The sequence below is a fragment of the Diorhabda sublineata genome, chromosome X (assembly GCF_026230105.1).
Source record: "Diorhabda sublineata isolate icDioSubl1.1 chromosome X, icDioSubl1.1, whole genome shotgun sequence".
Taxonomy (NCBI): domain Eukaryota; kingdom Metazoa; phylum Arthropoda; class Insecta; order Coleoptera; family Chrysomelidae; genus Diorhabda; species Diorhabda sublineata.
The window spans coordinates 33382216-33404575 of record NC_079485.1 but is presented as its reverse complement, the minus strand read 5'-3'; the positions used below and the strand labels follow the sequence as shown (position 1 = coordinate 33404575).

Below are 22360 nucleotides of genomic sequence, written 5' to 3'. Positions count from 1 at the left end.
ATTGAATATATATAATGTCAAAACAAAAACAAAAAGCTGGAGAAAGTTACTGATTAATCAAAATATTTTTACGCTTTTTACGCTATATAAAGGAATAATAAAGAGAAATTCTGGATAATCAAATGACATTTTTTAATGATTATTGAAAGTTTTTGGTACATTTAAACTTTTATACAGATCCGGTATTGTGATTCAATGAAAAATTATTTTCCTCCCAATTACACAGTGTCAAATAAATAAGGGATCATAAATATCCTCTTGCTTTTCCCCAGCACCACTGTTGATTATAAATATATGCATAGACCTAAATTTGATCGTACATTGCAGTCTTCCGAGTAATTGCTACGAGATCAGAGAAGTACCGAGTACTATTAGCAATTCTCTAAAATGCACTTCAACTTATTCGCATAATAGCTGCATATATTTTATTCGAATTCTGTTGGTTGCCAAATGCGCTTTAATTTATTATCACCTAATTGTCCGCCATCCACTAGCAAATATTACCTTTGTCTTTGAAAATTAAACAGATATAGTAGTCGGTAGTTGAGGTTCTTTTATTCTGTATTTTAATGTATTGCTCGATTTGCTATGATTTCGTGAAATCTAATTGATTTATCTATTATAGCATACCCTAAAATGCTAAAAATGACACTCACTTACGTGAAAATAAGGATCTAAATTAATGACAATTTAATCAACAAATTTAACTGTAATCAATGTCGATAAAGTCAGTTACTAATATGTGAACATATTTAGAGAGTAAATGAACCAAATTGTGTGAGCATTTGTATACAGTGAGTTCGGGAGGAGTGGAATAAAATTTTAAACTTACACACATCTTGATATTACTCTAATAATCATATTTCAGTCAATTATTATATATTAATTGTTACTATATGACTAACTTTTCTTAACATTTCTGTACTCATAAGTATCTATTAACAAATCATTGTTGAAAACCAATCATACCAAGCTTTACTCCAAAAATAGTTTTTTTCTTAGTACATTTTAAATATAGCGGTGCTTTCTAAAAAGTTTTTACTTATTGTTTTTTGAAGTACCCAAGCACTTTGAACATTATTTCACTCTAGATAATATTCCTAATATTAGAAGCATACTGAATGATTACGAACCAAATGGGACCCTGTTCTTTAATCTCTTAGTGGTCTGTTCTTGTAAACATACAAACTCGATTAAATAGCTTTTATATTTGCTAAGACAACTCAAGTCATGTTAATTTTGAAACTAGTAATTTTCAATGAAGGAAAAATTCTGAGGCAATAGATATGAAAAATTAGAATTATGCATTATGATGAAAACAATAAAATACACGGTAAGCTGGACTTAAATAAATATCTAATACTTAAATACTTGTTAAAATGAATTGATGATCTAAAGGACATAATTACTAAATGAATGGGTTTCTGTTGTTGGCCTATAGGTAAAAAACAAAATTTTTGCTGGTAAATAATTCCTTGTATAATTATAGGATGTACCAGAAAATTGAGTTCAAAGTTTTTATATGAAATATTTTGTTTGTAGCATATTTATTATATTTATCTGATCTGTTATGTGATTTCGTAGCTTATAAATTGAGGACATAGTTATGATACAGGGTTTCCTAAAAATTATATTTGGAACAACACCATACACTAAAGAAATCCAATAATCAAAATAACGGTTAAACAAATTGAGTTCAAAGTTTTTATATGTAATATTGCTGAACTTATCGGTTCAATGATGTTGCATACTTATACATTGAAGAAATATTTATATAATTAAGATCAAAACTATTATTCTGAAAAATTATTTTTCAACCAAAAATAAATGTAAAGAAATCCAATAATCAAAACAACTTCTATTAAATTTGCGAACATTAAACATCAGAATATTTTTTAGTTACACTGTAAAAATTTATTGTGAAATTACCATTGTTTTGAGAAAATAAAATTACTAATTAGTGTGTAAGAATTCGAATTGTAATAAAAATTTGAGTATTTTTCTAAAACAATTGAGAAAATTTATTGACATGAGGTGTACGATTTTTGAGTATAAATTGTACTTGGATGGTAATTATACGGAACTGTTCATTAATATTATTCAATTACAATATTTGAAGATTCATAAAATACTTAAATTACAAAAAACTTTTGTGATTGAAGTTACTATAGAAACATTGAACAGATTGCAGTAGCCACACGCTCCCTATGCTTTAGTCTTGAACACTTAAGCTTCTTATTTTTAAACAAATTCTATCTATCATCCTACCTAAATAATAGCTTGTCAAAAAAATAGTTTGTTTTTTATACAGTAATTTGAAAAAATTTCTCTCTTTCGGAGTTAATCAAGTGATCGTTACAACGCTGCATAGTTAATTATCCAAGTTTTCTTATGATAGATGTTTGAATAATTTCAGAAAATTATATAGTAAAATTATCACTGAAATTATCTATTAAATATTATGGAATGTTTTGTGATTCTCTCAAAGTGAATTGATTCTTTTTGTTTAGTAAATTTACTAAATTGTTTTGCTTTAAAACTTCCTACACATTTCTGACAAAATTACCAAGGAAATTGTGAACAGCTAAATTATTATGTTGAATATTTCAAAAAATCTAAAACAAAATTATACGCTCAACAAAATAAAAACCTAAATTAAACTATCTGTTGTACAGAATACAAAAAATTAATCAGGACGATAATTCTATGATAATACCTCCGTCCTAAAAAGAGTGTTAAGAGAATACCTTCGTGTCTGGCCTAGCCGTGTTACCACAAAATGCAAGCTATACGAGCTCATACACCAACTAATATTGCTTCCAATTAACCTCTAAAATATTTAACATTTATCACTAGACCAGATTCATATCTTTACATTTGAAAAACAAACTCGTTGTGCAGATGTATGTGTATTGTATCTTGAGTATAGCCTGAAGTCATTCGTACTTAATAGGTTCCCAAAGTCTTTAATTGTAGGTAATCCACATTGAGACTTAGAAACTACGATAAAGTCTTTATGTATTTGATGACATGGCCCTTGTCCACATGCAAGTAATCGTTGATCATACTGGATTCTCACCAGAAGTCGATTTACTTTCTTTACAAATAATTTTGATAGGCCCTGTATCATAATTTTTGTTCTTAACTATTTCAATACCTTCATGGATTCGATATATTACCTCAAAAATCACATAATAGATCAAATAAACATAGCTTATGCTTCAAACAAAATAATTCATATAAAAACTTTAAACCCAATACGTATAGAAAGAAGTGACCACAACCAGAAATGATTGTATTCAGGTATAGAATATCACATTGTAATTTCATAAGCAATAGGCCAATCACCATTCATTGCCATATTCTTTCTTGAAATCCTAGAGTTCATAACGGAAAAATGAAAAATGTAAATTATTAATTTCAATCTAACACAAGCTTTATAAACGTATTCTGCAAAATCAATTTTCAAAATGCCTAAAATATTTGATTAACAATAAGAAATATCTTTGTGGAAACTGCTGTTATTCTATCAAATAATTCTAGTTTTCTACAAATGTGAATGTTTGTGGCTTATCGTATTTTTCGAGGTTTAATACGTATTCAGAGGTCTTCTTGTAGAAAGTAGAAACTCATATACGATACGATATACGTTGAAAACTAACGTAGGTACGGAAATGTAAAAAACACTGGATCTCAGCTATTCCTTCTTATAATATACGTATACCTTCATTAGAAACAATTTCGATATAATATTCAGGCTTCGTAGCTAGTCATGCCGCAAAATTACCATCATTTAATTTCATTTAACTAACTAAAGTTCAAATGATACTCGTTACTTTGAACTGTATAATAGTTTTCTTAAATGGGAGTATTGTGTTTCTGTTTCAAGGAATTTAATTTCATTTTCATTCTATGTCCGATTTCTTGGTTGAGCAGCGATAAATGAAATAGGAATTCAAACCAATGCAAACAGGGACGTATCTTCTCCAGGGTCATATTTTTATATTTATGATTCTTGGCAAAAATTATAATTATATTTACTGAGAGATTTGTCAGGTTAACAGGATGTGCTCTGCAACTTTGAAATGTACAATTCAGTGAGAAAAATAACTCAAAAATTGCTATTCTAAGTCTGTTTTTTAATCTTTAATGATGTGATACTTTATAAACAAAATATAATTTGAACTTTAAAAATATTCTCATTCCATAACTTTGGTGAAAATCATTTCTTGGACTCGATTTATCTCCAATTATGTCTACTACAATATGAGTTTCCACAATTTTTTTTTTCAAAAAAACTGTTCATCGAAACAGATAAATTAATTATTGCGAGTTTATTTACTTATGTAGTGTAGTGCTTAATTTCAAAAACGTCAATATTCTTAACCTGCTAGAGATTTTGATAAGGAAATAATCCAAATTTGATCCTTATTACACGTATTTTGAATTCCCAAGATTGACTGTGTTTGATATTAAGAAAAATTCACAAATAGTAGTACAGTTTTTGATAATTCAAAAGTAATTTTATTGTTATTCACTTATTAAAATTAATTATATGTTTGGCGACTCTTTAGCTGTATATATTCCTGTACATCTTTACACATCTACAAGAAAAGAATAACTCACAGTACGTATCTGTAATTGAATCCTTATTTTCCGATTATGCTGCCTTCAAAAGGCACCCAAAAAAAGGAAGTAATCATATTTTTTTGTATTTTTAGTCTATTACAACAAAAACTATGTTTTTGTAGAGCAATTTCAAAAATTATAGAGAGAAAATGTTAAAAAGTCTTCTTTACATTCGTACAGAAGCTTTTAAGCTCAAGAAAATATTTTTAAAAAGGAATTTGAATCACATCAACGTTTTAAATTGACAAAATACGTCTAGTACGAACTATTTTTATTACTTTTCAATCAAGTATAGATAAAAAGATATTATAACTTTCCATGCTTTGCGTTCTAACTATTTCAATTAAATTTAATTCTGATGATCTATTTTATTTATTTAGATCTTGTGATCCTTTTCCTTTCTCCTTTTCTTTATTTTATTATTTTATTTTTCCAATATAGCTCAAATTCATTAGACCCATTTTCTCAATTTTGAAGGAAGCGATACCTCAGCTTATAGAATCATTCGGTTCACGATTCAGAATACATTCTAAAAAATTAAAACAAAATCTTAGAACGGTATTACTACATAATGGTTATATATTTATCTAGCGCACATTCCATTCAATTCAAAGAATATTACGCAAAATCGCATTTTGTTTTACAATATAAATTACTTTAAATATGGTTCGAGTATAAGTGATGATTCTAATATATATACATCAAATTCCCCTTCTTTTGATAATTCATACGTTGTCTGTATTCATTATCATCAATATTGATTGGTCCTGATATTGTTCTTATTATTCTTCCCGCTATTCTAAACTTCACTTTCTATCTTTTCGTAATTGTTTTTGACCCGTAGATTAGTATCAGTTTAATCTTTTCTTTTTTAATATTCCTATTGGTCTTCTTTTTTAGTATTTTGATTCCTAGCATCTTCTTATTTGCATGATTTGTTCTTTCTGATTTTCTTTCCTCATTATCGCGATTAGAATTTTCTCCTCATTCCCGTAAAACCTCAAAACTACTTTACCAGATTGAAACAAGGTTAAACTTATTAGAGCAAACTGACGATGTCTACGCTAGGAGCACATCAGGATAGCCCTATTCAGAATAAATAATTTTACATTAAGTTTTTCTGATCATGTCCATATAAGAAATCTCTCAGGATATCCTTTATGAGAAGAAAAATATTCCTTATCAGTTTACACTAGGGTCAAGATGGGTTGACCCTATTGAAATAAGTTCATTTTTCTTAAGGCTTTCCTGGTCATGACCATGCAAGGAATCTCTAATAATGACCTTGCTAAAATGATGACTATTTTTATCAGGTTATCCTGAGTAGTTCGACACTAGAATCACATCAGGTTAACCGTGTAAAAAATAAATAATTTTTCATCTAATTTTCCTGATCATGTCCATACAAGGAATCTGTCAGTTTCATCTTATGGAAGAAAACAATATTTTTTATGAGACTTTCCTAATCATACCTATATAAGGAAACTCTCATGATCACCTTATTGAAAAGAAAAATGTTTCTTATCAGGTTATCCTGACGAGGTCCAAATTGGGATCACATTAGGTTGATCTCATTAACAGTAAATTATTTTTCATCAGGTCTTTCTAATCTTGTCCATACAAGGAATCTCTCAGATTTACCTTACTAAAAGAATAATATTTTTTCTATAAATTTGAATATTTCAATTCTTTCCAAATATTTCTTTTGTCAAATCACTCATTTTAATTATCTAATTGGAGCCTTCTATGAATTTCAATACAACAGTACTCACATTCAGAAATTGCTTATTCATTACGCTGTAAGTGTAAACTACTCCAAAAGAGGCAGTTCCTCAGTAATATTAAGATAGGTTGATATAAATCTAAACCAGATCCAAATCTTTGCGTGAATAGAAATATCTGAAGATTGTTAACGTGATAATATATGACTACTATTTCATCAGTTTCTCCTATAATGGTCAGTACACTTGCTTTTCATTCCTTTATTGTCATTATGTTAAGTCTTCTCAAACTCGTTTTTATCCCTTAATCTTCCAGAGCCTCCGTAATCTTTTTCCTATCTATTAAATCAAACAAAATCTATTAAAAATATTTCATTATCGACCTCGTACTCATGTGTTTTTTTTTCATTATCTGTTTGATTGTTTAATTGAAGATATTCTCATATAACATGTTTTGTATTAGATGTGAAGCATCTCTGTATTCGAGACATTATTTTGAAAACTACATCCAAACGCTTAATTCCTTTGTAGTTTTGGCACTGTTAATGATCTCATTTTTTAAGTATTGTAACGGTTTGTTCTAGCATATTTTCTGCTCTCCATATATTTTACATTTCCAACATATTTTATCAGTTCCATATTTATTCACTCTTTTCCAGATGTTATCCTATCTTCACTTCTAATAATTTATGTTACTCACTGATGAATATGGTATCTGTAATTTACCGACTTAAAAGAGAAAGAGAGAGAGAGAAACCAAAGATTCCAATATCATTCTCTATTTTCTTCGAACATACTATTCCATGTACTCTTATAGCTACAAAATGATTTATTTCTCTTATAAATATTGTTGATTATTATTATTATTATTATTATTATTATTATTATTATTATTACAATAAGGTACGGACAGGGACCCTAAGATCCATAAGCCCTGATATATACTATATATATTATAAAAATTAAAGTAATTAAAGTAATTAAAGTACCTCTCTCTCTCCTCTCTCTCTCTCCTCTTTCTCTCCTCTCTCTCTCCTCTCTCTCTCCTCTCTCTCTCCTCTCTCTCTCTCTCTCCTCTCTCTCTCTCCTCTCTCTCTCTCCTCTCTCTCTCTCTCTCCTCTCTCTCTCTCCTCTCTCTCTCTCTCCTCTCTCTCTCTCCTCTCTCTCTCTCCTCTCTCTCTCTCCTCTCTCTCTCCTCTCTCTCTCCTCTCTCTCTCTTCTCTTTCCTTTCTCTCTCTTCCAAGTCGGTAACTATCACTACTTACTTTGTAATTTCATATTCAAACTTTTGTTCTTTCAATGTATAAAAATTAATTGCAATGTGTCAAAATATAGCACGTGTTTAAAATCAACAAACCTAAGCTACTACGGAAACAATATTATATTAAAAGAGGAAAAAATTAAATTATTGGAGCTCCATTTTTTTTAAATCACTTTTCACGAAAAGAATTGAGAAATGTATGGCAAAAATAATTTATAGAAAATGTTTCATTGACATTGTTATTTTATTGAGAATTGACGATTTTGAAGAAACGTGTAAAAATTTGACTTCATATAAATGTTAAAATATCCTTCAGCACTATTAATGAACCCTACTTGAGTATACCGACGGAGGTTGATTACATTACAATGCATCAAACGAAAACCGAATCAATCACTTCATGAAAATGAATAATATTGATAATACAATGTCCCGATCCATGCTAGCATAGTATTTTAAAACGTGTGACCATAGTTATTACTTTCCTATAAAACACAAGGAAAATTATTGAGTTCCATTCGTAACATTCTGTCACATTCCAAAAAAACAGCATATAATTCATAATATCCATACAAATAATGTAGGTAGATTATTAGATCTTGCAAAAAAGCATTCTTTAAAGGTGTAAAATCGCGAAAAATGTGATTAGTTGATACATAATGGATGTATGAATTGAAAAAATAAGATTTTTAACCAAAACAAATACTTCAACATTGAAAAAATAGATCAATTTGAGTATTAAAGTATAGTGGAGAAAATTTTTCATTATTACAGAGTGTGCTTCTAAAAGACCTATGTTCTTTTATTTCATTTATTAATTAATTATCAGGTCATATTCGTAACATCAAAAGCATTGTTTATTATAAGTTTCACAGTAAATTTAATTAACAAAATTAGTTTTTGTCTGATCAAAAGAATATATGTTCGTCAAAAATATATGCATGAATATTATGAATTATTGTGTTCGAGGACTCAATATTTTTAAAATATATTTCATATTATTTTCATCTTGCCTTTATTAAATTCTCACTAACTGTTATCATTGTTTTTAAATAAATTACCACATAATATTTTTATGGCTGGATTAAACACACAATAAAGTTTTCATTAGTCTAGAAAACATAACCTTCTCAATCGTTATCATAAGTGATGCTAGAAGATCAAAGACCGAGATCTGAAAAATAGGATCAATTTTGAGTCTGCCAACTGTCTCATTGAATATGTTAGTTTTACAATGACATACTTTCTAATCTATAAGTCATTCTCAAATATCGAATGAAAATAAGCATTTTGAAATATCACTAAATGTTGTTATTTCCCACAATCTTAAATAGAATCTCTGCTACTACGTTGTTCAACCTTCAATCAACTCGCGAAATCCCCCTACCATTGATGTTAGTATAAATTAATGTTTATTGTTGGACTTCGATCTTCTGTTTCGTTAACAAGTCTGTATCATATCCAAAAATTTGCATTATTAAGAAAGTCCAACATATTATTAATTTTTTCCTACGTCGGAATTTTTCTCTTTTGATCACCTACGTCGAAGATACATTCATACAAATATTGGGAAACTGTCGTAATGAATTCCATAATACTGGGTATTCTGTTTTTATGTCATTATAAATCAATAGTCCCAAGGATGTTGGTCTAACCAAGTGAAAGCTGGGTAATATCAATTAAAAAGTCCGATGAGAATGTTGATTTTGGAGGTTAGTCATTCATTGGTTAATAGACTGTTTTAAAACATATTATTTTGAAGAAAATTCTGAGGACAATATTAATAATTATATGAACTATATATCCAAGAATAGGGTTAACAAAGGCTCGTACAAAGACACGAAAATGAGTTAAAAGATGGAATAAAGTACCGAAATTTCACTATAATATTCTGGAGGTTATAATAAGAAAAATTAAAATCGTTAGAAAACAAACATGGTAGAAAATGAAGCAAAACGTTGAGTAACTTATTAAAATCATTATCATTATTACAAAAATATAAAAAGTGCTAGTGGATAATCAGTACTCACTCATTATTACAAAAATATAAAAAGTGTTAGTGGATAATCAGTACTTACTTCTGTTATATCATTATTTTCAATCAAAAAACATATATAATTATTTATTTGGTTCGGTCCTAACCGTGACTACCTGATATAGATCAGCTCCCAAGTGTATAGCAAATTGTGCATGTATAAAATCTAAGAAATTTAATTGAAAGTCATAATCTATCTAAACTAATAATAAGACGCAATTACATCAACAAACGGATACCATTCTCATCGCTTATTAAAAGAAATCCAATTTTTATTTCTGACTCTGTCTCAGTAGTCAGGTAACCTACACATGTTAGTGTTGAACCAAAAAATTGTATCAAAAGTTTCTCAATATCAAAAATTATTATGAATAAGTAATTCACAACAAATAATGCAGACCCCACAACCCGAAATATCATATTCGAGCTTACTAGGACAAAATCAATGACCAAATTATCCACCAAAAGAACAAGCTATTATTTTTCCGTCAATTAATGGAATCAAACGTAAAGAGTATTTATAGAAACTTGGTCCACTCATTTCATTTAGAAATATATTATATGCTTTACGCATGGCTAACGACAGAATTTGCATATATTCGAAAAAATTTCTGGAAGGTCATGGAGGAGAACAACTATTAAAGTCCAACAAATTAAAGCTCATAGCTTATAGAGCTGAAAGACTTATAATTTCAAATGTTTGCCTTTCAATCCTTAATGAAGTTATCCAAGCTGCTCTAGAAAATATTAAAATAAAACTGAAGTCAAATATTGTCCTAAGAATTATTATTACTCACCCTGTCTACCGCCTATATACTCAATTTCCGTTGTCAAGAATATATTCATCTACCAAATAACATTATCGTACAGTCTCCTTATACAATCAATTTGGAATGTAAGGATTGTTATAAATGCAAAAAACCAGGTTACACTGCATATAACTATCCTTCCAGTAAAATTAATTCCCAATCTAATAAAAGCAGCACTAACACCTCTGGTTCTGCCCCTCGAGTTCAAGCTAACACTACTACTTCTACACGCCCAGTGTAAGTTCATATTATTCCTTCTACACTCCAACTACAATTCACCAACAACTTAACTGAAACTGAAACAGACCTAAGTGACGTAATAAATAATAATCACACAGAAACTAACAAAAGAAAAATCAACGAAAGAGCTGACTGTACAATGAAAATGAGCTAATTAAATTATCATCAACTGATAGACTTGATCGCCAATATTCATGGTTCAAGTGATCCAATCAGTACAACAAGAAATTATATCTCAGATTTTGAGTGGCTTTAACCCCCAAATTACGAACAAATCCCTAAAAATTGGCATAACCAAGATAAGAAAACGATTACGAAGATAAATATCAGAAGGCTCCATTGACCCAGTAGCGGGTCGTCACGACCATCATATTAGAAATGGATCTACTGCAGTGAAATTTGAATAGTTATTATTCACATCATGAAATGAAAAAACTATTATATAAATACAAACCAAACACTATGTAGAAATACATTTCAAAGACAGCTATGTACATAACCTGAAAAACTATAATGTATACTATAAAAATAGACCCACTATAGAAAGAAGTTGGGGAGGTATTGCCACATACCTCGAAAATAATATTTAATGAAATAAAATGGTATAAGCACAGGTCTAGAAGCTGTTACGGTTACTATTTTATATCCATCTATAATAAGTATTTGTTCTATTTATATTCCCTGCAATATTTTTCTGAAGCAGTACGATGAAGGTAACTTGATTGAAGAAATTATTAATGACTACAATCTCACCTTGTTTAACAACGGATCTAATACAAGATTTAACTCATACAAAGGAACATCGTCTATTATAGACTTAGCATTATGTGATCCTGCTATCACTCCTTTCTTTAACTAGGAAGTAATATCATATCTCTATATCATTTCCCAATAATAATCTCTAACATTAGAACTAGCGCAGAAAATACCAAGTCTTTACAAAAATGGCGTCTTAAAAATGCAAAATGGAATCTGTTTTTCAAGAATATGGTAAATATGCAAACAAGCCGGAACAATATTGGAATGACGGAGAAAAGGTCACAATCCAGTACCCTGGAGGAATGACGAATGTCGACGTACCATAAAAGCAAGATTTAATCACTTTAAAGGGACAAGACCCCTAAAAATCTAACAAGTTTTGAGAATCTAAGAGCTAAGCGAGGCATACACTAAAAAAGAGTACAAGAGAATCATGGAAGGCATACGTACAAAATATCTAATCTAACATAACCAATATCAGTACTTATTGGAAAAATATTAGGCAAATATTCAGTTACAAACAAAAACCTTGAAAGATGGTAACATGATGGCTTTCATTCACAATTTTCTGAATAATAGAAGTTTGTAAGTTAGGATAAATAGATCTATCTCTCATCTCAAAACACAGCAACAAGGAACACCACAGGGTTCAGTAATCGGTCCAGCTCTATTCCTGATAGGTATCAACAATATCACCACTAGTATTTAGAAACCAATGAAAGTTAGAATCGATTATGGATCCATCGTCTATGACTCGGCTAAAAAACAGGTAGTAGTCTAGATACCATAGCCAATCAAGCATTACGCATAATTAATGGTGCTTACAGAACATCTCTCATCGAAATTTTACAAGTAGAACTAGGAGAGCTGTCACTAACTAGTTGCAGACAGCACGCTCGAATTCAGGAAAAGAGTCGACTATCCCTTTTATCAGAGAGTTTCTAAATATATATACACTCTCCTATACCTATATTTTTATACGATATTTTTATAGCTTTTTGTTTTTGATAAACATTTTCTTTCTTATTTTTCCTCAAAAATACCATACTCAGTGTGCTACATTATTTTCAATATAAAATGTGCGAAAAAATGAGAAAAAGTAAAAAAGTAAAATAATTCCACAACAATTATATATAGGTATATGATATGTATGAAATCATTCTTATATACAAAGATTTTTTGTAATTAAACTTTTTTTATAACTCTTACAGGTTTTGAAAAAAGTGTAGTATTGACACTCTGTACATGTAATGAACAAGGCGGTATATAGTGACTTTAAAGCATATATCAAAATGAAAATTAATTTTCAGTGGAAATCTGAGTGGCAAGGATCATTTCAAAAATCAATACAAATGAAGGAAAGTGAGAGAGAGTAGAAGGCACTTTCCAGTAAATATGCCCTCAAATTATTGCGGAATGTGGGAAAAGGTGAAATCAATTTGTTTTCAATTGGCAAGTAATTGTGCATTTCTTTGCACTGTAAAATATTGAGCTCTTAACAAATTCTGAACGTGGAGAAGGTAGGTGAAGGTCGTGCTCCGCGTTCCTAAGTGGATAGCTTCGCAACGATCTTTTTGAAATTGGAGAAGCGTGCTTACGAATTAGGCAAACGGATTCAAAGATTAATAAGGAAGGAAAAGTCAGAACTTTTAATTTTTGAAGAAGTCCCTGCAATGAGCCCTGCTGTTTAGTTCGAGTAAATATCTAGCAGCTCTGCTTTGTAGTTTGAAGATTCGCTCAAATTGAGTCGCACCACACGTACACTAGAAGAGAAGGGCATATCGGAGATGCGACTCAATAAGGGCATAATAGACTATTAAGGAGATGAAGTTCAGTTCTTTGGTAACTGCTCTCAGCGCAAAACAGGAGGAACTTAATTTTTTAGATGAGGCAGCAATACGTAACTCCCATTTCAAGGAATTGTCCACAACAAGCCCTAAGAATATTTGATAAAAAAGGCAGCAATGTATTTTTATATGATATAACTTGGCTTTAGAAATGTTGAGACAGAGAAGACTAGAATCGCATCATGATTTGAAGGTGATTAGGTTACTAAATATGGTCCTATGAGTTCAGGGTTGCTCCAAGAGAAATTAGTGTCGTCTGCATATGGAATTATTTTACCACTGATGCCTAGATATGCGATGTCGTTTATGTACAGAAGACACAAAATAGGGCCTAGTACTGAGCCTTGGGACACTCCACATTCTATTGGCTTGCAAGAAGACATCTTTGTATCAACCCTTACAAGCTGACTTCTATTGGTAAGGTATGATTTGAAACATGCGAAAGGTGCTTCCCTGAAACCATAGTACTGCAATTTGTTGATAAAAATATTATGATTAACACAATCGGAAGCCTTAGAAAAATCACAAAAAGTTGTTGCAATGGAGTGATGGCTATTTACGCTAGAGTAGACATTATTTAGGAGGGAGAATTTAGCATCCTTTGTGCATTTCTTGCTCAAAAATTCAAATTGATGGGTAGTGAGTATTTTATATTTATACAGAAATGATGAAAGCCTCTTTTTAACCAATCTTTCTACGATCTTAGATAACGTGGGAAGGAGTGCAATTGGGTGATAATTCGATGCTTGATTTTTACCCCCTCCTTTATGCATTTATATAGTCGTCTCAAGGCAATTGGGAAGAGTGCCTTTTTGAAATGAATTCGTTAATTAGTGGTGAGGTAATTTACTGTGCAATCGGGTAGACTCGAAAACATTTTTAATGTAAGTTCATAAGTTCGAGATGAGTATTTATTTTTGATGGCATCAATTGTACTGCGAAGCACTACTAAAAATAAGGACATAAAGAAGAAACTGTGTAGGTTAGCATTTGTATCAGAGAGATATGAAAGCGGATCATGAGAAGGAGTTATAGAGTTTGATAGATTTTTGGCTACATTCATAAAGTAATTATTGAGGTTATTAGGTGAAGTAGAGATTATTTTCGATGTTGAACAGTGGCCGCGACTATGCAGTAATCGCCCAAAAAGAAGTCATAGTAACTAACTAAGAATAGGTCACAATAAAATTATGCACGAATATTTACTATGTAGAAGTAACAAACCTATGTGTAGAAATTATAACCGAGAAGTTATTGTAAGACATATACTTTTAGAATGTACATTATACAGGACGCAAAGACATCAATATAATTGGAAAAAAACTTATTTATTTGTATAGTTATATTTTATTACCGCTATCTTATAGCGGTAATAATAATAGTCGTTAGGATTTTGTACAACTGTTAGTAGATAAAACTCTTAATTAGTTTTCATCCATAGTTTGCTTAATGGTTTGCATATTCCAGCTTTATCACGTTTTTGAGTCAAAACAATTAACGACTCATCATTATGACCGCGTGGTCGACTACTATAACTGAGACGGAGACAAAACCCTTTGAAAAGTATAGAGATGAGAACGTGCGTGAATTTTATAATTCACGGCAGAAATACGCATGTTTTATTGACGTTGAGATACCTTCGATAAGAAGGAAAGTGAGGGGATAAGAAGCTAAAGAATAATTTCAAAAATTTATAAAATCATAGGAATTAGTTTTTCAGAGAAACATACCATATCATCACTGTATTAAAATTTTCGACGTTGTTTGTATCAATACAATAAAAATAATGTGCATTGAAATAAATTTGTACATAAGTAAATATAATTATAAGGAGTAGTTGACTGAATTGGTTGGTAAGTAATACACAAATTAGCTTGGTGCACGAAGATCAGTACAAAAAAAAAGATTTCATGAAGAGCCTAAAAGTAAAAAGGCAACATATAATATTTGCTCATCCTATATATAAAATATATACATTAAGTAGTTGCTTTTTCTGATTTTTTAATCTTCCTAACATAACCTAACCAGCAGTGTATACCAAAGCTCGCAAATTCGAGCAACCACGAAGTTTCGCTTTTCGTTAGAAAATTTTGAAGTAGTCTAAAATTGGGAAAATTTGAGCCTGCTCCGTAAGTTCAATAATTACTGGAATCAGACTTCCAACAATTGACTATAATTTAAGTACTAAATGACGTCTGTAAATCCTTTAATTTACACACAAATATCAAAAATCTAAACAATGATGTTTGTACAAGGGGGAAAAACAATCCTAATCAAAACCGACATATTTCAGTGAGTATTTTCCATCTGAGACTTTGCTAGATGTTTCTCTCGAGATATCTTAATCAGCAAAGCTGTTTGTTGAAATTATTGAATCAATAAAAGTGAAGCTATCAAAAGGTACAAACAGAAATAAGTTTATTTTTTTCACTAACTAATATCTGCAGTCAGGACAAATTTTTTTGTTTCTTCCTTGAAAACCAATTGAACAAGATGATGAGTGAAAAATATCTCATAGACATAAATATCAATACACTCACTTCAACCTTTTTCATCAGTATTTTTTTTCTGTTCGGATCGAAAACTGATAACTGCATCTCGGTAAAAAGAAAAAAAGATGCATATTCAGAACTGCAAAGTTAGCACGAATTCCTAAATTACAAACCACTAACAAGAGCGTTAACACTTCTGAATAAAATTGGTGTAAAATTGTAACCGTTAATAATTTCAAAATATTTACGTCTTTCATTGTTTGACTCTTAATTGTTCCAAATTTTCCACGTTTGCAACAAACTTTTTTATTTCGAGTAAACCTATAACAATAATGGTAAGGCTAAAAAATCATTGATTAATCCGAAACTTACAACGTATTAAGACAAGTTACGAGTTTGTAGACTAATTTGATGGAAATTAAGATAACGTGTCATTAATTCCAGGAAATCTTTAAAAACGGTGGATTATTTGAATTTTGTGAATTACCCTTCAATTGTTGGTTTCTGCATATGCATTGATATTTCACGTATCCATTGCCCTATTGTATAAAGATCCACGAGAAAAAAATTTACAGTAATAAATAATAAAGTTTTTTTGACAACAAATATTTTAAATGAATAAAATATTTTGGTTTCAAACTCAATATCCCTGATACTGGGTAGAATTTAGACTTCATAAAATATGATTGGAAATGTTTCTAAAGTATACACCTAACACCATCTAGCACTGTCTCTTACAATGTTGATATCTGTATCTGATAGTGGTCTATAATTATATGAAGGTTTTCACCGAAGTTTTTTAATAATCTATTGAACAATATTTCTGTCAATACTTGTATATGACTTGCAAAGGTGTGAAATCATTAAAATGGTAAAAATAATTGTTCGGGTTACTGCTTCATATAAATCATATTAGAAAATAATTTTTCAGTATACTAAAACGGTTTACCAAAGCTTCAGTAATAATCGAACTATCATCAATTCATATTGATATATCAAATCATTCATTAATAGAATACCTATATCAGGGAAATCATTTAATGAGAAGAGACCGTGAATTTTGATTTTATCAATGATTTTCTGACGACCGTCTGAACGTTCCCGTTTTCATATAATTGAAATAAACTGGGAGAAATAAAGATTCATTATAACATGCAAACAATATTAATCTTGATTAAATTGTTTTTTAATTATGTTTTTGTGAATAACTGCGAGGAACATTGTTACGTATGTAAACATATTCAAATATATTGAGATAAATATGCTATTCCATCTAGTTTTCAAAAAATTAACACTTTTGTGAAAGTGGTACTTTGACGTAATTGTGTCTTCCCGTTAATTTATAAATTTAGATCAATTTAATAAATTATTATTGGTGTATTTTTTATTTGATATACTTGATTGATTAGCTGGATATCTTCTTATTATTACAGATGTACTCGTTGAAGGTATCGTTGTTTCTATAATTCTCTATTTCAAATTATGTTTTTTATATAGTATCAATGAAGTGAAGAAAGTTTAGCTTACTAATTTTAAAACAGAAGAAATCTATAATCAAGAACGTTTCCGAAAAATAAATATATATACAGTATACAAAATATTTGTTTTCTCGTCCAAGGTCGGCAAAATATAACCACATTGAACTATATAAATTAAATTATATCTAGTCTAGTAATACTAAGATTTTCTACAATTTCCATAATTTTATACATGTAATTTCGGAATTCCATGTTTGTGAATGCATATTTTCAAGGTATTTATAAACTGTTAATCTATTTTCCAGGTTCTCTGATGTCTTATATCATCACAATTAGAACAAGGGACCTTATATATGATATAAATAATTCATCTATTGATGCTTCAAATTGAATCGATTGCAATAGGGAATAATATTATATGAATTGATAAATTAATAGAAAACATCATAAGTAAACGAATGAATTAACATAGAATTTCTTTCTTTGCAGTATTGTTTCAGTGATATATATATATATATATATATATATATATATATATATATATATATATATATATATATATATAATATACTAATTGTGGTCTATGAAAAATTTGCCCACCCTTAGTATTAGAATATAATAGAATAAGACATTAGATTGTTTTTAAAATGAATGAAAAGTTATATTTACTGTTTCCTAAACCACCAAGCTTCAAAGATAAGTTTTACTTGAAGTCTGCAGTACAGCAATAAACACTCTCATTAACGGAATAATGTTTAAAAGTCATCAATATGTTTCAGACGTTAATACAACATTTTGCGCACGAAAAACAAGCAAAACTTTCAAAGTATCATCAAGTTTGAATTGAATTGTAATTAAATATATTTACATCTCTCGCTTCTCCAAGAACCATAATAATATTGTTTGCGGTAGTTGAAAAACTTTCGAAAGTTTCGCGAAGTTTTCAAAAGTTAAGTTAGGATGTAATTCCTACCTATGGATTTGTGGATTTGTTTTTTGGGAATATCCTCTAGAGAAAATCAATAAATTGAATAAAGGAAGAATAAAATCACGGAAGTCTGCTATATTCGTTAGTCTGTAGCGAAGTTTATATAGAATTGATTAAATATAACCGAAAAAATGTACGAGTCGCAAGAATGTCGCGCACAGCAGACGATCGCGTACATGCAACGTGGTCGAGACTCCGGAGAATGCTCCACAATGTCCCGCTTCGATTAACTCGAGTAAGAAACTGGTCATACACTAGAAGTGGAAGACCGACCACGGAGTCCTCGTGCCGTTTGGAGCCGCGTGCCGCCGGCTTTCGAAGGGCCTCGACCACCGCCGAATCCAGCAACGAGTCTGTGGGAGCGGCGTTTCACCACGCCCCCAAACACTGAAACAAATGCGACGAGGAGTGAACTGTTGCTCTTGCAACTACCCCAGAGGGTAAGGGATGCTCCCTCACGGAAATCTGCACAGGAATGCAATTTCATCAAAGCATACAACGCTGTTGTATTCTCAGTCCAGATCACAAGGATCGGCCACACGGAAAACAAAGTTATAAGTCTCGGTTACAGTTTCATTACACTCAAGTCTAAGCTGGCACGCTTATTCCACAACTCATCCTAAAAAGTATTTTCTGTACTAGCAACGATTTATATCTGCCTTTAATTCTATAATTCTACTATTAAAACAGCATATATTTTTGTAATTTACATTATTGAAGCTCAAATCTCTTGGTAGTCAATAAATTATAGCTATTTATGTAGGAATTTCCATGAAATAAGAGTAACTACTCAATTACAATAAAGCTTTCATTTTTTGTCCTCAATTCAAATGTTTGAAATATATTTAAAAGAACTTCATATTCAAATACAAGGGTGTGTGAAAAATTATATTCCCAATAATATTCATAAAGGTCAAGGAACACTGATATCCAGGATAGAATAAAAAAAAATTTATAATATCCCCCATATTAGCAGATTATGTAGTGGATTATATCTTGGACATTGTAATATTTGTTTTACTTTCAAATTATTCTTCATTAAAAACTCATATCCATATCTTTTGAAACGAATTTTATATACTTCATTTAACATTGACACGAACATTGAATCATCATTTTCAAACGTCATTTCTAACATTTCTATTCCATTTATTTATACACCTTTACCATATATATAATCAGTTACTCCTAAACTTTCTGGAATATTTGAACAACAAAATATTAAAATAGCATATAGTCAAACACTATTCAATTTATTTTTACTAAAGTAAAAGATAAAACACCAATCAATAAATTGCCTAACATAGTATATGAAATATGTTGTTTAAATTGTGACAAAAACTACATTGGTCAGTCGAAAAGGTCACTGATCAGTCGGATAACTTCTCACAAGAGTGATAGCAGATTACATCCTGATAGATGTTCATAAGCGGCTCATGTCTATCACGAAAGACACAATATGAATTATGAATCTGCCAAAGTTTTGACAACTGTAAAAAACTACAAAAAACGTTTATTTTTAGAAATAACATATTTTGCATCAATGAGCAATGCATTAATAAGAGAACTGATTTAAATAACCTTAGTGTAATTTATGCATATCTTTTAGATTTCGAAAAAACAAATTCTATGAAAATTCAACGCCATTAATAACCAACTAACCTCACCTAACCTATAAATTTCAACTTCACTTATAACGACCTAACCCATTGAAATTTAATGTTATCCATAAATTTACCAATCAATATTGAACATCATTCACTAAAACTCATCCTTATCTAACCTATAAAAATTCAACGTCATTCATAATTTAACCAATCAAGAATTAATGAAAATTCCTATAGTAACCAGAATCAATATTTCTATGAACGTCAATTTGAATATTGAATTTTGAATTCTATGAGTTTAAAAATTTTTACAAACTTCAATAATATCAAAAATCACCGTAAATCTGAATTAATTATTGTAAGTGAAATTTTATTATTGTTATACTTTTATACATATTTCTTATATTGTATGTGACCATAATTTCAGTCCCAGACAATGAAGACATAAGTATTCGTCCACTTTGGTGTGTCACTGCCAGTTCCCAATAAGGAACCGCTTATATATATTTAATTTTTATCACTTTGGATATATTCGGAGCAGACGACGCTCCAGCCAAACAATACAGCGAGGACAATAGCTCTTTATCCCGTTATCTTAAGATTTTATGATGCATGTGCACATGTTCGGAAAGGTTTCCGCGGTCAGGATTATGAACAAAAGAACTAGGTTCACGGTTTACACCGCGCTGGAATTTTCAAAATACTCGACATTACGGCTCCCACTTTGGAGCCATTATCAAGAGAAGGGTGGGAATAGGGTAGTTATTCGTACATTGATAAGAAGTGATCCGATTCCGAGGTCTATATCTGCCAACTCCACGCAACAAATCACGAATTTTTCTTGGTTGATTCCCAGCCCTCAATCTGCTTACTCCTCGAATTTTGACCGATGAAATGAAACAAAAGCTGAAACAAAAATATAAAATGACTAAAATAATAAAAATAACCTATCCTAAACTAACTAACTCAGTCAGCGCAAACCTAGCAGCAGTGAGCGTGTCAGTGTCAAGAGTGCTCCCGATGGCAAACACATCATTCCTACTTTCTATTCCAATCATTTTACAAGTTTGCTTCAGCTCCTCACCTCCTCGGCGAAACTCCAACGAGTTGACAGATTGAGACCACGGAATCGGATCACCCCTCACGAATGAACGAATAACCACTCCATCCCCATACTTCTCTTGATAATGGCTCCAAAATGGAAGCAGAGCGGAGAAGCTGGATTCACGGGTTGAGCTGCGTTGGAATTTTGAAAGTTTTCGACGTTTGTATATTTATATTAATAAATATATCACCTACATCATGAATATCAAAATAAGAATAAAATCAAATTAAAAATTTGTTTTAATAATGAAAATATCTCCATCTCAAATATGTAGCATTAATCAACTAAATCTGTGGTTTTATTAGAGTTTACAAAATAGAGCTATGGATTTTACTCAAACTATTCATGTCATTTCTAAAAATGTTTAAATCTTCATAATTGAATTTATGTTTTTTTGATATTTCATGGTTGGTTGATGCAGTTCTATTTTTTTATCGTATTGATGACCTCTTTGTCTATTTTCTAAATACTGAGATGCTGTAGACAATAGAAATCAAAGGTCGAAGGTAGAGCAAAATAATAAATCAATTTTCTTGATGTCACATAATGACAATGATGAAAATAACAATAACATAAGAACAGAATGATATACTAAACCAACTTGGTCCTCAAGATATTTAAATTTCAATTCCAATATCTATGTCATCCTCAGTGGCGTAACTACGGGCACTGGGGCAAATTAAAAAATGGGGCCCCACTGCTCTGTAAACTGATTAAGTTTTATAAAATAAAATATGAAATATACAAATACTTTAAAAATGCTAAGCTACTTAAGCTCTTTTTTGTGCACCGCAGGGCAGGTAATAAATATATTAAACAGTAGCATAAATTACAATTAATACTTGGTGAAGGTTTGTATAATAAACGAAATAGAGAAGATTCAAGGGTTTACTATATAAAGGTCGGGCCTACCAACTGACAAAATATTAAAATTAAATATTATATTTATAATTTTGTCCTAGCTTTAGTTTTCGCAAAAATTTCAATGACTTAAAAACCAGGCTTGATACGATTTTGTTTTCAATTTCTATTAGCGATAAATGTCGAAGTTGAGTTTAGTCCATAGTATTTCTTAAATAATTTTTTATTATTTTTAATTTGTAATTATTATAATTGTAAAGTATAATAAAATTGCTGTAAATACTTCCGTTAGCACTCCATATTTGCTCATTATTTAATTGGTGAACAGTCCATGCTTGAGTTAGTTGAGGTAAAACTAAGTGGTAAATATTAATATATTGAAGTGAAAAACTAGGGCCTATTATATCTGAATATTTTGTTTGGAATTCGTCAATAAAGTTTCTTCATCAACATGTAATAAAAATGTTGGTGTTAGAAAATCGAATATATGACAGACTGCTCTCATACCAATAAAACGTGTATCTAATT

General features: G+C 30.2%; 1 protein-coding gene across 3 annotated transcripts in view; it reads right to left on the bottom strand.

Moving 5' to 3' along the window:
• The window catches only part of LOC130451732 (lachesin-like), a 272197-nt gene extending 253616 nt beyond the window's left edge, over nucleotides 1-18581 (bottom strand). For 2 of the 3 annotated variants that reach the window (XM_056790945.1, XM_056790947.1), the window contains exon 1: nucleotides 18245-18510. The gene's annotated coding sequence lies outside the window, so the exon portion shown is untranslated. Of the gene's footprint in view, nucleotides 1-18244 lie in introns of all 3 variants that reach the window. The other variant, XM_056790946.1, reaches the window with a different exon arrangement.
• Nucleotides 18582-22360: the final 3779 nt, after the last annotated feature.